Source organism: Nycticebus coucang, chromosome 4, assembly GCF_027406575.1.
Source record: "Nycticebus coucang isolate mNycCou1 chromosome 4, mNycCou1.pri, whole genome shotgun sequence".
Lineage (NCBI taxonomy): Eukaryota > Metazoa > Chordata > Mammalia > Primates > Lorisidae > Nycticebus > Nycticebus coucang.
In genome coordinates, this window is record NC_069783.1 from 51,534,736 (window position 1) to 51,549,823 (window position 15,088).

At 35.4% G+C, this 15,088-nt stretch overlaps 1 non-coding gene across 1 annotated transcript; it reads right to left on the reverse strand.

The window, feature by feature from the left end:
* Nucleotides 1-12,707: 12,707 nt before the first annotated feature.
* LOC128585158 (U6 spliceosomal RNA) lies at nt 12,708-12,814 on the reverse strand. The gene has a single exon (XR_008379900.1). It is a non-coding gene; the product is annotated as a U6 spliceosomal RNA (small nuclear RNA).
* Between the last annotated feature and the right edge of the window lie 2,274 nt (nt 12,815-15,088).

Genomic DNA, 15,088 nt, shown 5'->3' on the forward strand with positions numbered 1-15,088 from the left:
CCTTACAATGTGTACTAAGACTTCCTCTTTTTAGCAGAGTCACTGGAGGGAGTGCCCCTCACCAGCTTAGCAGTCAGCTTCCATGGGGAGATGGCCACATCAGAGAAGCCCTCGTGGCAAGAATCAACGGTAGGCCTCAAGTTGCTGAGGGCAGGCTACAAGAAAGGACTGGACAACCGGAGGGCACTTTGAAGAAAATCTTTCCTCAGTCCATTCTCAGGTGACATGGCCACCACCAATACCAATCTTAGTCTGCAGCCTGAAAAGGGAAACTCTGAAGTAGACAACCTCATAAAACTATGCCCAGACTCCTGGCCTACAAAACTGTGAGATAATTAACTAGATGTTGATTTAAACTTCTAATTTAGTGACATGTTAGGTGACAATAACGACAAAAATAAACTAATACAACAGTGATTCAAGTTAGGGTAATAGCAGTAGTTTGAAGTTAGAGATAAGATTTAATCACTGATACAATGAGGAAAGTTGAGATGGACTTCAAGGATTTTTGCCTGAATAACAGAAAAGAAAAAGCTGCTTACTATGATGGGGAGAACTTGGAAAGGAGAAAATTTGGAGAATATGTAATCAAAGGTCTATTTTCAGACAACTTCATTTTGAGATGTGTGAAGATAAAAAGTAGGAAACAAGAAGTTGCACCATGGATCTAAAGCTCAACGCAAATAAGCCTGTTTGGTTTATCAAAGATCAGGTGGCTCTAAGAGACTGATTTCATCTTCTGGTTTTCTATTTGGTTCCATATGTCTATTTCTCAATTTTTTTTTTTAACCAGTGTTTTGATCACTGTACTTGTAATATAAACTAAAGTCTAGTAGAGTGATACCTCCAGCTTTGTTTTTATTACTAAGAATTGCCTTGGCCTTGGGAGGCACCTGTGGCTCAGTCGGTAAGGCGCCGGCCCCATATACTGAGGGTGGCGGGTTCAAACCCGGCCCTGGCTGAACTGCAACCAAAAAATAGCTGGGCGTTGTGGCGGGTGCCTGTAGTCCCAGCTACTCGGGAGGCTGAGGCAAGAGAATCACTTAAGCCCAGGAGTCGGAGGTGGCTGTGAGCTGTGTGATGCCATGGCACTCTACCGAGGGCCATAAAGTGAGACTCTGTCTCTACAAAAAAAAAAAAAAGAATTGCCTTGGCCTCTGAAACTAAGTTAAAAGGAATCTTGCAAAAGCCCTAGTTTAGAATGAGCAGGCGCCCTAAATTCTAGACTCAGCTACAGAGAAAAGTGGTGACTATAAACCACCCGAAATTCTTTCAGGCACAAAAGCTGAGGTGAGAGTTGATTCAATGCCTAGGGACAGAAACATGTTAACAAAAGAGTATTCAGGTCAACTAATAGGTCATGGTGCCTCCAGATATTTTTCATTTTTATATTGAAATGCTTCTTATATAAAAATGTATTTATTCCACATCTTTAAGTATTGTGTGTTTTTAGTACTGAGCCAGAGGTAATGTAAAAGATACTTAAAAAGAAGAATATTAGCTTTTTCTCTCAGAAATCTTTATCTGCTAGATAAAAAGAAAAATATATACCTGCAAGAAACCATAAAAAAACCAGGAGCCAACTTATATATACAAATTTTGTTATAAAAACAACAATATGTTTTTACTTCTTTTTTTTGAGACAGAGTCTCACAGAGTGCTGTGGCATCGACCTAATTCACAGCAACCTCAAACTCCTGGGTTCAAAAAATCATCCTGCCTTTAGCCTCCTGAGAAGCTGGGACTACAGGCACCCTCCACAATGCCCAGCTAAAAACAATAACATGTTAGTACTACTATAAATTATTTAGAAGCACATTTTTTTCTGACATTTCTAATAGATTTCCCTGCTATTCCCTAAACCAACTGATATGTGTAAATAACATACATGTAAGGTATGTGTACGATATACCTTTTTATAAATACAGGGTATAAAAGGATGTTTTGTTCAAATTCACTGAATGCCAGATATCTAAATATTGGAGTAACATTAACTGAATGCTTATTATGTGCTCAGCACTTTCACCTCTGTTCATATAGCTATTAAATGGCAGGGTATGGCCTGTATTCAGCTATAAGATACAAAGCCAACTTTCACTGTCTCTCAGCCTCACTGTCCCTACCCCAGCACCCCTTCCATTTAACTCTGCGTCAATCAGATTAATTTATACATTCACACTCTTCACTTTGAAGAAATGCTAAAAATAAAAATTAAATTAAAAATCACTCTGACACACAACAATTTAGCAGGAACATTGAAGTTTTTCCAAATGTTAGGAGATAAATTATATACCAAAATAATGTACTATCAGCCACATTCCTCTCTTTCTACTTGGATGGATATAATACTATGGTCAGTTCGTTCTTCCTCTAATTTATTGATGGCATGAAATTTGTCATTTTGTCTGGATGAAATTATATTTCCAAAGGGAATTTTTAATAGATAAAGTTAATTTGAGTTATTTTGAACTTTCAGAAAGTCTGGGATGATTTTTAGAAAAAATGAATGCTGTCAACCAAAGAGTCAAAAACCATATATTTTAGTTTGAATTTTCTGAAAGCAATTGAAAAGGCAATCCACATAGCTTCTGATACTAGAGAGAACACTATGAATATTTTGTACATAGAGGTACATTTTCTTACAATTTCCCATTTTCCATATGTATGGTGACTCTAGGGATAATTTTTGGGACACCCTGTATTTGTGGGATACCATGTGACATTTTGTTATATATTTACAATGTGAAATGATTAAATGGGGCTAATTAACAATTCCATCACTTCACATACTTATTTTTGTGGAGAAACATTTAATACCGTTTTATCAATGTTGAGACATAGGGTTCATTCTTATGTCACACAGTCACCATTCTGTGTTATAGATTACCACAATTTATTACTCCTGTCTAAGCGACACTTAGCAATCTTGGATCAGCATCTTCCATTCCTCGTACATCCCACTTGTAGCCCCTGGTAATAATCATTTTGCTCTCTATTCCTATGAGCTCTACTTCTTAGATTCCACATATAAGTGAGATCATACATATTTGTCTTTCTGTGCCTAGCTTACTTAGCATAATATCCTATAGGTTAATCCATAATGTCATAAATGACAAGATTTTCTTCCTTTTAAAGGTTGACGGGTATTCTATCATGTATATATATTACATATTCTTTCCACTCATCCGATGGTGGATATCTCCATTGTTTCTTATCTTAGCTATTGTGAATAATAGGAGTGCAGATCTTTCTTTGACATACTAATTTAAATCCTTTGGATATAGACCAACTGGTGGGATTGCTGTATCATATGGCAATTCTATTTCTACATTTCTGAGGAGCCTCTATATTGTTTTCCATTATGGCTGTATTAATTTACATTCTCTCAAACAGTACATGAATGTTTCCTTTTCTCCACATACTCACAAACAATTACAGTAGAACCTCCATGGTTGTCCATGTCCCTGCATGGACCACCTCCGTGAGTTGATCTGATTTGCATAGACTAGACATGCACCACATTTACACATCAGTACAGTAGGCCTAGTTTCTTAGGTTGATCCTCTATGTATTGACCAGTTGACCAGTTTTTAGTAATCCCTTGAGTGGTCAACTTACAGAGGTACTACTGTATTTTTCATTCATTAATGGACATTCTAACAGGAGAAAGGTGATATCTCACTGCAGTTTTTATTTTCACTTCCCTGATGATCAGTGATGATGAGCATTTTTAATATTAATGTATCTGTTGACTGTTGTATGTCTTCTGTTAAGAAAAGTCCTTTACTCATTTTTGATTGGGTTGTTTACTTGCTATTGACTTGAGTTTATTATATATTTTCAAAGTGAGTTCCTTATCAAATGTATGTTATCAGTAGGAGCAAAGCTGTGTGTTGTCTCTCTACTATTACATCCTTTGCTGTGAGAAGCTTTTTAGATTTATGCTATCTCACTTGCTTATTTTTGCTTAATTGCCCATGTTTTAGGGGTCACAGAACTAGAATTTAAACCCAGTTCTGAGTACAAAGATAATGACCTTTACTTGCTAAATATTTATATCACTTTAATGCTTAAAATAATATAAAAATACCATTTCTAAAAAACGATGCCCTGGGCGGCGCCTGTGACTCAAGGAGTAGGGCGCCGGTCCCATATGCTGGAGGTGGTGGGTTCTCAAACCTAGCCCTGGCCAAAAACCAAAAAAAAAAAAAAAACGATGCCCTGGAAGTTAAAGTCTATAACATATAATTTTTTTGATAGTGCTGTTTTCATGTAATGATGGAAAAACAAATCCATTTTGTCAATATATTTTGAGAAAAATCCCCCATCTTCTGGAAAGTCTGCCTCCCTCATAAGCACACTTCATTGTATTCTTGTAATATTCTTTCATCTCAGAGAAGATCCCAATAAGCATTCTTTAGTCATTACTGACCCTATTTTTACCAGAGGCCTCTCAAAATTGAATCAAATTCAGGTTTAAATTAAGAAGGAATAAGAATCTGAGAGTTTCTGCATTCCATTGTCCACTATTTCTGTCTTTGACCATAACCTCTAAGTTATTAGCTGCTTTGGAAGCAAACAGAAGGTAAATGAAGGGAAAGGAAGAATGAAGTAATAATGAAAAGAGAAAGAGATTTGTCAAAGCCGCAAGAATTCAGAAATGGATTTTAATTACAGATTAGGAACCATGAACTGGGAATTTGTTACTTCTATGCAAACGATGGATTTGCTACTGGAATTCAAAAGAGAACAAGGGCTTCTTATAGTAGGCGAAAGGCCCCAGCCCCTTCCCTATTGGCTTTACATTTTCTGCAACCTAAAATTGTTACCAATTTGGGGGTTTTGGAAAGAGAATAGATTCATTTAATTACTCACTACTTCAAGGCACATGACCTTGTATTTCTGTTCCCAACCACTTGATCAATATCCTTGAGTTTCATTCCACACATACATACAATAGAAATAAGATTCAAAACTTGTTCCTTCCAGATAATGCCAAAAGAAGTCATGAACAAAGGCAAAATCTGTCATTTAAAATTGTATATTGTGGGAAGAAATTAGGTGTTATATCTAGAATTGAGAGTATTAAGCCAGAAAGCAAAATGTCCATAATTTAAAAGTAAACACAAGTAAAAAAAATATTATTTGATTGGCTTTACATAGCCAATTTGCCTAAAAATAGAGAACTATTCTGTAGTTCATTTTACCATTTTAACTGGATCTAGGACCTGAACAGTCCTTAGGGGGGTTCTGTCATTTTATAAACAGACATTTCAGAATACAACCTCTTCTTTCCTCAGTATGGTAGTTTCCAGGTTTTTCTTTTCTGCTTTTCTACCCTGTCCCGACCCTAAACTTCACATTGCTAAACATATTGGTCTGAAAGTGCAAAGAGAAAAAAGAAGGATCTGAATTCTAGCAGTGAGAACTCTGAAGTGCAGGGTTTTTATGGGTAAAACTCAAGTGATTTCTCAAGATACATATATCATATCTTACATAATGGCTAAATGTAAATGTAATAAAAATAAAATTAAATGTCAATGAACTTCTTACATGACAGAAGAGAGATAATCTGGCCAGAGAACTTATCAGCATGATTTTACCAAAACTATAAAAAAAAGCCTCATGTAAAATTGTTATGATACCTGAGATTGTTATAGCACAATTGTGAGAGCCTATATTTCCAAGATTAGGCATTCTTTTCCATAAAAATTCATCAACTTATTCTATACAACCTCTGTTGTATTCTGTAAGTCTTAACACTTTCTACTATTGCATAGCAAGAATTTATCCCCAAGTTTTCCCCAAGTCTAAAATCTGCAGCACATTTTAGAATACTGGTATATTAGGAAATATTTTTGGACAGAAAATATAAAATATGGGAAGAAATACTTAGCTACAGCTAATATCACCAAGTTAAAGGATGCTTCCATACCAATAAGTAACAACAACAGGTATTAAATGCAGACTAGTTTTCCATGATAATCAAATTTTCCACTGATAATCAAATTTTTCTTACCAAATAAAAAATATTTAAAACATTTCCCTGAAAAGGAGTTCAACAGAAAAAGCATTCCTGATTTATTTGTCAAAGAATATTTTGTAGATATACAAATGGAACTGTCATGTTCTTACAGTGGTAGGCCAGAAATGATGAAGCCCATGAATATTTATTGTTAACAATATAAACAATAGACTTGCAGAGTTGATGCTTCCACAGTATTTTATTTTTCAAAGTATGAATCTCTGTTTCTTGAAATCCTTATCAATTCTACAATAAATACGATGAAAAGTCAAGTCATTTTTTTCTAGATAAAAGATAGTCCATGGGAGGAACAAAATGACATAGACACACAGATATGAATGTGGATATAAAGACACTAATCCACAATGCTCACTGCATTACCAGGTGCGGAGGAGGTAAGAGCTATACCAAACAGAGAAAAGCAAAGGCAAAAGGGAGAACTAAAGCCAGAGCGGAAAGCAGTAAGGAATATCAAAGTCAGAATTGCTGTAAAGACAAATGCCAAAATCAGCACTGCAATGAAGACACGGAGCCTTGGCGTAACAGCACAAAGGGAGAACTGAAGGCAGAGTTCCTGGATTAAGGTAGGGACTCTGGAAGAAGACTAAAGATTTGCAATATTTCCTATTGTAAAGTTAAAACAATTGCAAATGCTCTCTGAGGGAAGCTTCTACAACATAGACTTACAGGTTCCATTGGCATATATACATATATATAATATACATTATATGTATACACACAATTTTATAGATATTTACAAACAAAATCATCAAATATGCAACAACGCATCCAATATGAATGTAGATCAACAAATGTACAGGTAACAGTTATAGATATACAAGAATTGGAAGTATTATAATTATCAGCTAGAGATTAGAAAATACCTATGCATAAGATAAAGAAGTACAATAATTGCATTTATGAAATAATCAAGTAATATGATAGTATCAAAAGCAGTATAGACATATTAGAATTTTAGAAATGAAATAAAATGTGGTATTGATATTAAACAAAAATGTTTAATGGATAGGTTAAACCTTTGACTAGGCAAAACTGGAAAGAAAATGATCGATAAATTTAATTCAACCCCCATCAAAATACCACCACATACTTCACACACCAGAAAAAAATAATCCTACACATTTTTAGAACCAGAGAAGAGCTCAAATTGTCAACGCAATCTTAAGGAAAAACAAATGAAAACAAAAAAACAAACGTGGAGGCTCCACGTTACCAGACTACAAACTATACTACAAGGTCCACTAACCAATCAACATGGCATTGGGACAAAAATAGAGTGATAGAGCAATGGAACAAAACAGAGAACCCCAATATAAAACCACATACTTATAGCCAAGTGATCTTTGACAACGCAGACAATGTATACTGGGGAAAAGAAGCCCTATTCAACAGATGGTGCTGGAAAAATTGGATAGCCATATGCCAAGGAATAAAATAGGACCCCCTCTCTCTCACCACTCACAAAAATTAATTTAAAATAGATAAAAGACTTAAATCTAAGGCATTAAACCATAAGAATTCTCTAAGAGAATGTAGGAAACCTCTTCTAGATATCAGCCTCAGCAAATAATTTATTAAAAAGAACCCAATGGTAATTACAGCAGCAACAAAAATAAATAAATGGGACTTGACTGAAATGCTGCCACACAGCTAAGGAAACAACACAACAAAGGGAAAAACTATAGAAGGGGAAAGAGTAATCACAAGTTCACAAGTTACACATCCGATAGAGGGCTAATATACAGAATCTATAAAGAATTCAAGCATATCAACAAGAAAAAACTAATCCCATTAACAAGTGGCCAAAAGACATACAGAAACAGCTAATAAACATATGAAAAAATGCTCAGCATGACTAATCATCCCTGAAATGCAAATTAAAACTGCAGCGAGATATCACCTTACGCCTGTTAGAGCAGCTTTTATTAAAAAGCTCCAAAACAACGGAAGCTGGCATAGATACAGAGAGAAAGGAATATTTATATAGGACTGCAAATTAGTACAACCTCTGGAGAAAACAGTATGGAGACTATTCACAAAACTAAAAGTAGACATACCATTTGATCCGGCAATCTCACTACTGGGTGGCTACTCAAAGGAAAAGAAGTTTTTTCCTCAGAAGGCACATGCACTTGCATGTCTATTTCAGCACAATTCACAATTACAAAGATGTGGCATCAACCCAAGTGCCCATCAATTTGTGATGGGATTAATAAAAAGTATATTAATAACTATACCATGGAGTACCACTCAGCCATAAAAAAGAGGAAGTAATACCTTTCGCAACAATTGGGATGGAACTGGAGACCATTCTCCTCAAAATCTCAGGAATGGAAAACAAACACAACATGGGCTCACTATCAAACTGGAACTAATCAATGAGCGCACACGGACACAGACAGAAGCGCAACTCGGGGGAGATCAAACAGCGGGGAGGAAGGGATGAGGGGACAATGAACAAACCTATAGCTGAGACTGAAGCATTACAAAAGTGGTCCACTTTCCCTGAATTGTTGCACCCCTTAATATTTTGAAAAGAAAAAAAAAAAAAGGCTAGACTTCTAATGATCATTTCTAGGTCAAAGAAATACAACTCTAAAGAAGATAAAATGAGATAATAAACAAAGGTGAACATGTCCCTGTTTCTTGACTGGCGGCATTTATCAAATTTTATACCTGAATAAAATTAGATGTTACCACTTTTACTGTGGGCTGAAGGATGAAATGTCGTATCCTATCCTTGCCCTAACTTATACATTGAAATTTTAAGCCCTAGTACCTCACTCAGAGTATGTCTATATTTGAAGATACCGTCCAATTAAGAGATTACTAAGCTATAATGAGGTCCTTAAGGTATGGCCTAAATTCAACAGGAACTATGTCCTTATAAGTAGAAGTGATTAGGACGTAGACACATACAGACGTAAGACCATGTGAAAACACAGAGAACAGATAACCACCTGCAAGCTAAAGACAGGGACCTCGGAAGAAATTAACTCTGCAGACTCCTTCATCTTGGATTGCTAGCCTCAACAATTGTAAGAAAACAGGTTTATATTGTTTAAAATGCAAACTGTCGTACTGTGTTAGGGCAGCCCTGGCAAATGAATACAAATCCTGTTTTCTTGTTATTTGCTGCTGCTTCTGTTATTGAAATTGATGGCCACAGAATACAAATGACCCAACCACAGTAGCAAAGCAAGTTACTGGAAGTGCTGGGCCAGACCCCAAGTTGCTGAAACGCAATCTCATTTTTTAAATAAAAATCCAAATGTATGGCACGGAAAACAAAAAGGATGAATGATCTTCTGAAAGGCAAAAGAAAAAGCTCATTGCTGTGAACACCCTGAAGACGCTCCTAGTAACTCACAGAGCACCCTTGAAAATCAGTGTGTTGAGAAGGCTGGCACAGATGCTATTAGAGAAGTTTGTGAAGTAAATCGATTTTAGAACCTCCCCTTTTAACATTAGATAATAAGTCAACTATGACCATAGAAAATTAACACATAGGAGGAGAAATATGTTCTGTAACTGATAAAAGGATGTAAAGCTTTGATCGTACCATTCGAAGATAGAAAGGTAACCAACGGAGAAATGAAAATATCTTGTAACTCCATCAGGATGAAAGAGAGAGGGCAATAGAGGGTAGTAAGACAAATCTTTAGTGGAATAGGAAGTGTAATGTCTAAATCCAGAAATAGCTACATAAACATTTATTGATAAAATGATAATAACCACCAGAGGGAACCAGAAATTGCCAGAAATCATTGCCAATGGATCTCTGGGAGCAGAGGTGGAGAAGCCTGGGGTAGACGCGTGTGTACCTGCATGAATGAGTTTTTTTGATTTTTTTCTTCAATAAAAAGAGGAGGAGAAGAAACCAGTGAAGAGAAAGCATTCATGGAGTTTTTTTTTTTCTTCCTTTTTCCATATCCACTAAAGGAAATATTAAAGTCTACAAGATACACTAAAAAATACAATCCAAAACAGAATCACTGGTCTGTTCCAAGCTAACTTCTATTAAGATACAAGGCCCATCAAGTTTTACTAAGGCAGAGAATCCTACTTTCTGACCTGCTGAGGATAAATTCAAATCAAATCAGTCAAATCAAACCTATCCCTACCGTCACCCTTGCACCTCCCTCTGCAAAAAATACAACCCAAAACAGAATCACTGGTCTGTTCCAAGCTAATTTCTATTAAGACACAAGGCCCATCAAGCCCCTTTCCAGTCTTCCCTAAAGTAAGTTTTACTAAGGCAGAAAATCCTACTTTCTGGCCTGCTGAGGATAAATTCAAATCAGTCGAATCAAACCTATCGCTGCTGTCACCCTTGCACCTCCCTCTGCCTCCACCCACACCCCCCAAAAAATGTTTTAAAAACACACATAACACACATTTAAGCACTTTGCAGACTACAGTAGAATCTGTACATCCTCTGAAGACATTAAATTTCTACAACATTTCATTTTGGTGCTAGAAATTCAATTCCAGACAACTCTATTACTTATTTTGCTTTCCTGGGCTATTGAAGAATTGAATGAACTGTGTTTTATTTTCTTCTTAAATATGAAGGTAAGAATTGGCAATTTTGCTCTCTGCCAAGGAAGTCATAAAGGATGTATTACATATCATAAGGTAACCTCAATATCTATTTCTCCTTTAAGTATATTAAGGTCAATAGTAAAAATAGTTTCTTGAAAATTATATGCCAAAACACAAAATAAGAAAGTAAATCTGAGTAGCCCACATAACAAATTCCTCAAACCAGAGATGCTGGCGTGGATGCGGAGAAAAGGGCACACTTCTACACTGCTGATGGAAATGCACCCTAATACATTTCCTTCTGGAAGGATGTTTGGAGAATAATTAGAGACCTAAAAATAGACCTGCCATTCGATCCTATAATTCCTTTACTAGGTTTATACCCAGAAGACCAAAAATCACAATATAACAAAGACATCTGTACCAGAATGTTTATTGGAGCCCAATTCATAATTGCTAAGTCATGGAAGAAGCCCAAGTGCCCATTGACTCACAAATGGACTAGCAAACTGTGGTACATGTAAAGAAAGATGGAGACTTTACCTCTTTCATGTTTACATGGATGGAGCTGGAACATGTTCTTCTTAGCAAAGTATCTCAGGAATGGAAGAAAAAGTATCCAATGTACTCAGCTCTACTATGAAGCTAAATTATAGCTTTTACATGAAGACTATAACCCAACTATAGCACAAGACTATGGAGAAAGGGCTAAGGAAGGGGAAGGGAGGGGGAAGGTTTGGGTGGAGGGAGGGTAATGGGTGGGGCCACACCTACGGTGCATCTTAGAATGGGTACAGGCGAAACTTACTAAATGCAGAATACGAATGTCTACATCCAGTAACTAAGAAAATGCCACGAAGGCTACGTTGAACAGTTTGATGAGAATATTTTAGCTTGTATATGAAACCAGCACATTGTACCCTTTGATTGCACTAATGTACATAGCTCTGATTTAACAATAAAAATAAATTAATTAAAAAAAATTTTTGTCATGAATTTGTAGAATAGAAAGTACCTTTTAATAACATTTGCTTTTCTGGAATAACCTACTCATTCAATATAAATATAGTTGCTACCTTTCAACCTCAAGTCTTAGTTAAGGATGGGAGTGGTAATTGCCAAAACAATGTATCCCATGCAAGTCTGATACATTCTCCAGCGAACTAATTTTAATAATAGTGAAGGAAACATCTGTAGGCTATTTTCAGACAAGGACACTGAAAGGATTATGAATCTAGTATGTCTATGTAAATAAAGTAGAGTTGTCAATATGCAGAACAAGTTTGGTTCACACCCCCACCCCAAATTCACAAAACACACGCTCTCTCTTGCCTTGATATACCACCATATAAAGAAAACACAATATGCATTGTCCTGCCTTAATCTACCATATTACAACTGTCTGAGTGGTGTATTTTCCCCGGGGAAATTTCCATTTGGCTCTCTTTTTTCTGAGGTATTGAGGATTTTGGTGAACTATTTGGAAGAATACACTCCATTAACCTTTAAAGCCCCTAAGTTAATGTGATCCAAAGTAATTTGGAAACACCTTGGAGCCAGATGGAACTTTTAAATACAAGGTATGTTTTTGAAGTGATGAGTTTCCTTTATTTTTAATCAACACCCAATAATTGCACATATTTATGGGATACAATGTGGTATTTCAATACATGCATAGAATGCATAATGATCAGATCAGGGAAATTAGCATATCCATCACAACAAACATTTATTCCCTGTAGTGGGAACATCCAATATCCTGACTTTTAGCTATTTCAAGATATATTACTACTATACTGTTTCCTATAATCACCTCACTGTGCAATAGGTCACCAGAACTATTTTTTTCTTTTCCATCGTAACTTTGTACCCATTGACAAACCTTCCCCTCCCCAGTCTCCAGTAACCTGTTCTTTTCACTCATAAGAGATCAACATATTTGGATTCCAGGTATGAAAGAGAACATATATTCTATTTTCTATTTGGATACTCATGTTTATATCTGTCTACTACTTACTCATCCTTAACAAATTTTTAATGGATGGGTGAGAACAGTGGTCTTTGTCTTTGTGTGTCTGGCTTGTTTCACTTAACATAATGTTCTCCCTCCAGGTTTAAAAATGTGCAGTGCTTCGTGAATTTACATGACATCCTTGCACGGGGACCATGCTAATCTTCTCTATAAGGTTCCAATTTTAGTGTACGTGCCGCCAAAGTGAGCACGATGAGTTCTCTTAGAGTATCGTGTTTTATAAAGTAAATTTTAAAATGACTAAAATTAAAATTTTACTTTACTAGCTAAGTAGGTAAGTCATCATAGCAAAGACAAGTACCAAAAAGTTGGCAGACACAACACTATAGAAAAAATCTGAAGAGTACATGAGACAGCACATTCCTAAAGGTCCTAGCTGCTCATTCAGATACAATTTCTGAAATTGTTTCCACTAGGACCTATATTTTCAGTTCTGGATAGAATAAAAAACACCCACCAATGCCATCAAGCAAAAAAAAATAGGCCTGTTTTTTGGACCTTGTACATATGAGGATTAAATGTTCAGGCTTGCCAAAAATTGTTTCTCATTTCAAGTTCACTTTTTAACATATTTGATATCCACCCTAGCCCTGCCACCTTACCTTAACACCTTTTCAGTATGTTTTCTGATTCAAATAGGTTTTGCTTCAAGTTAATAATTGTCTAATCATACATTTATGATCTAGAGATATGAGTTGTAGAACAGACATTTCTTCTAAATTATGGAACTTAAAGGAAAAATGATCAATTGGGTCACATCACTACATCCCTGCTCATAAAAGCTAGAAAGCAATCATATCTTTTTTTGTTTTTCCTGCAGCAAAGATAATATCAGAATAATTGCACAGACTTCAATAGATGATTTTTTGTAGAATTCTCCATTCTACTTCTAACCTGAAGAAAAAACTCATTTTGTTACTAGGTATAAAAGTGCAAGGAACTTTTAACTCATCAGATAAAAAGCTCAATGTAGGCTATAGTTGCAGGTTCAGAAAACATGACAATATTCCTTTCGAGAGATTTATTACCTTTTTGAGTTTCTTCCATTGATTTTTTTTTTTTGTCTACATATCTATGTGTCCTGCTGTACCACAATTTTGTTTTCTATTTGGATACTCATATTTTCTATCTGTCTACTACTAACTTGCCCTGAATAAATTTTTAATGGATTTTTAGGGTGACCTTAGCAGACCATGCCTTTGTTTCCTGCTCTAAAATGAACACGTCTTTCAAGTAATCTCCTAAGATAGGGGCCAAGGTCAGCTTCTCTATTTCTAACAGAAATAGGAAAATAGACTGCAGGTTATAATGTAAATAAGTTTAGATTTTGTACTTCTGTCTATAAGACAATGCCACCATCTTTATCCTGCTGATTTCTAAAATATCATTATAAAACTGACTTCAGTGACTAGAGAAGAGAATAAATAGATTCAAACTGAGTATGTCTGGCTATTTAAAAACTGTTTCTAATTGAAGGAGATGACTTAGACAAAGCAGAATAGTAATACAGTATGGATGGCATTCAGTAAACTCGTTAAGTGTTATTGAATAAATAGTAATAATTCAATTAGACTTTTTTTAAAACAAAAACCTGTTCAGAAAGGAAAGAAGAATTTTTGGTGGCTATAAAGCCTGACTCTAATTTGAGGCCACCTAAAATAAAAGTATAGAGATTTTGTCACAATCACAGAAGGATGATTCTTCACTGGCTACAACTAACCTTAAATTACCATAGGGAATGTCTACTTACTTAATCAGCAAAGAGAAGGCCTGATTATTTTTATCAGTAGAATTGTTGGAAGAGATTTAGTTCATCTAATTCATTCTTGCAAAATGCCAGGAGGGCTATGTTAACTAATGTGATGAAAATGTGTCAAATGGTCTATGAACCAAGTGTATGGTGCCCCATGATCATATTGATGTACACAGCTATGACTTAATAAAAAAAAAGAGAGAAAAAAATAAAATAAAAAATAAACCAAATTAAAAAAAAAAAAAAATACCATTTAGCTCCAGAAAACTGACTGTAGTTTATTAGCTCTGTTTGAACAACTTCAAGAACAAGAAGATCGCTTCCTGCCATTATCAGCCTATTCAATTTGGACAAATACATGCTTCCCAAATCTATCTTCAACTGAGGTGGCGGTATTCATTTTAGTTTTCATTTCTAGACATTTGCAGTTAGCTAAATACCGTGGTATTTTTTCACATAAACTGTTATGTCAACCAGTCTTTTGAGTCTACTTCAGGAATTTGGTGTGAAACTTTGCTTTGTTCCCCATTATTTAGGTCAATGTTACAAACTTACGATATATTTTAATTGTGAAAATATTCATTACACAATTTTACAAAGAGGTGGCCAACACATAGAGAATATTTTGTAAATATTTTGTAAAATTATGTAATGAATATTTTGTAAATAAAGATACATATAGCTAGAATTTCCCATTTTCCCTATGTATGGT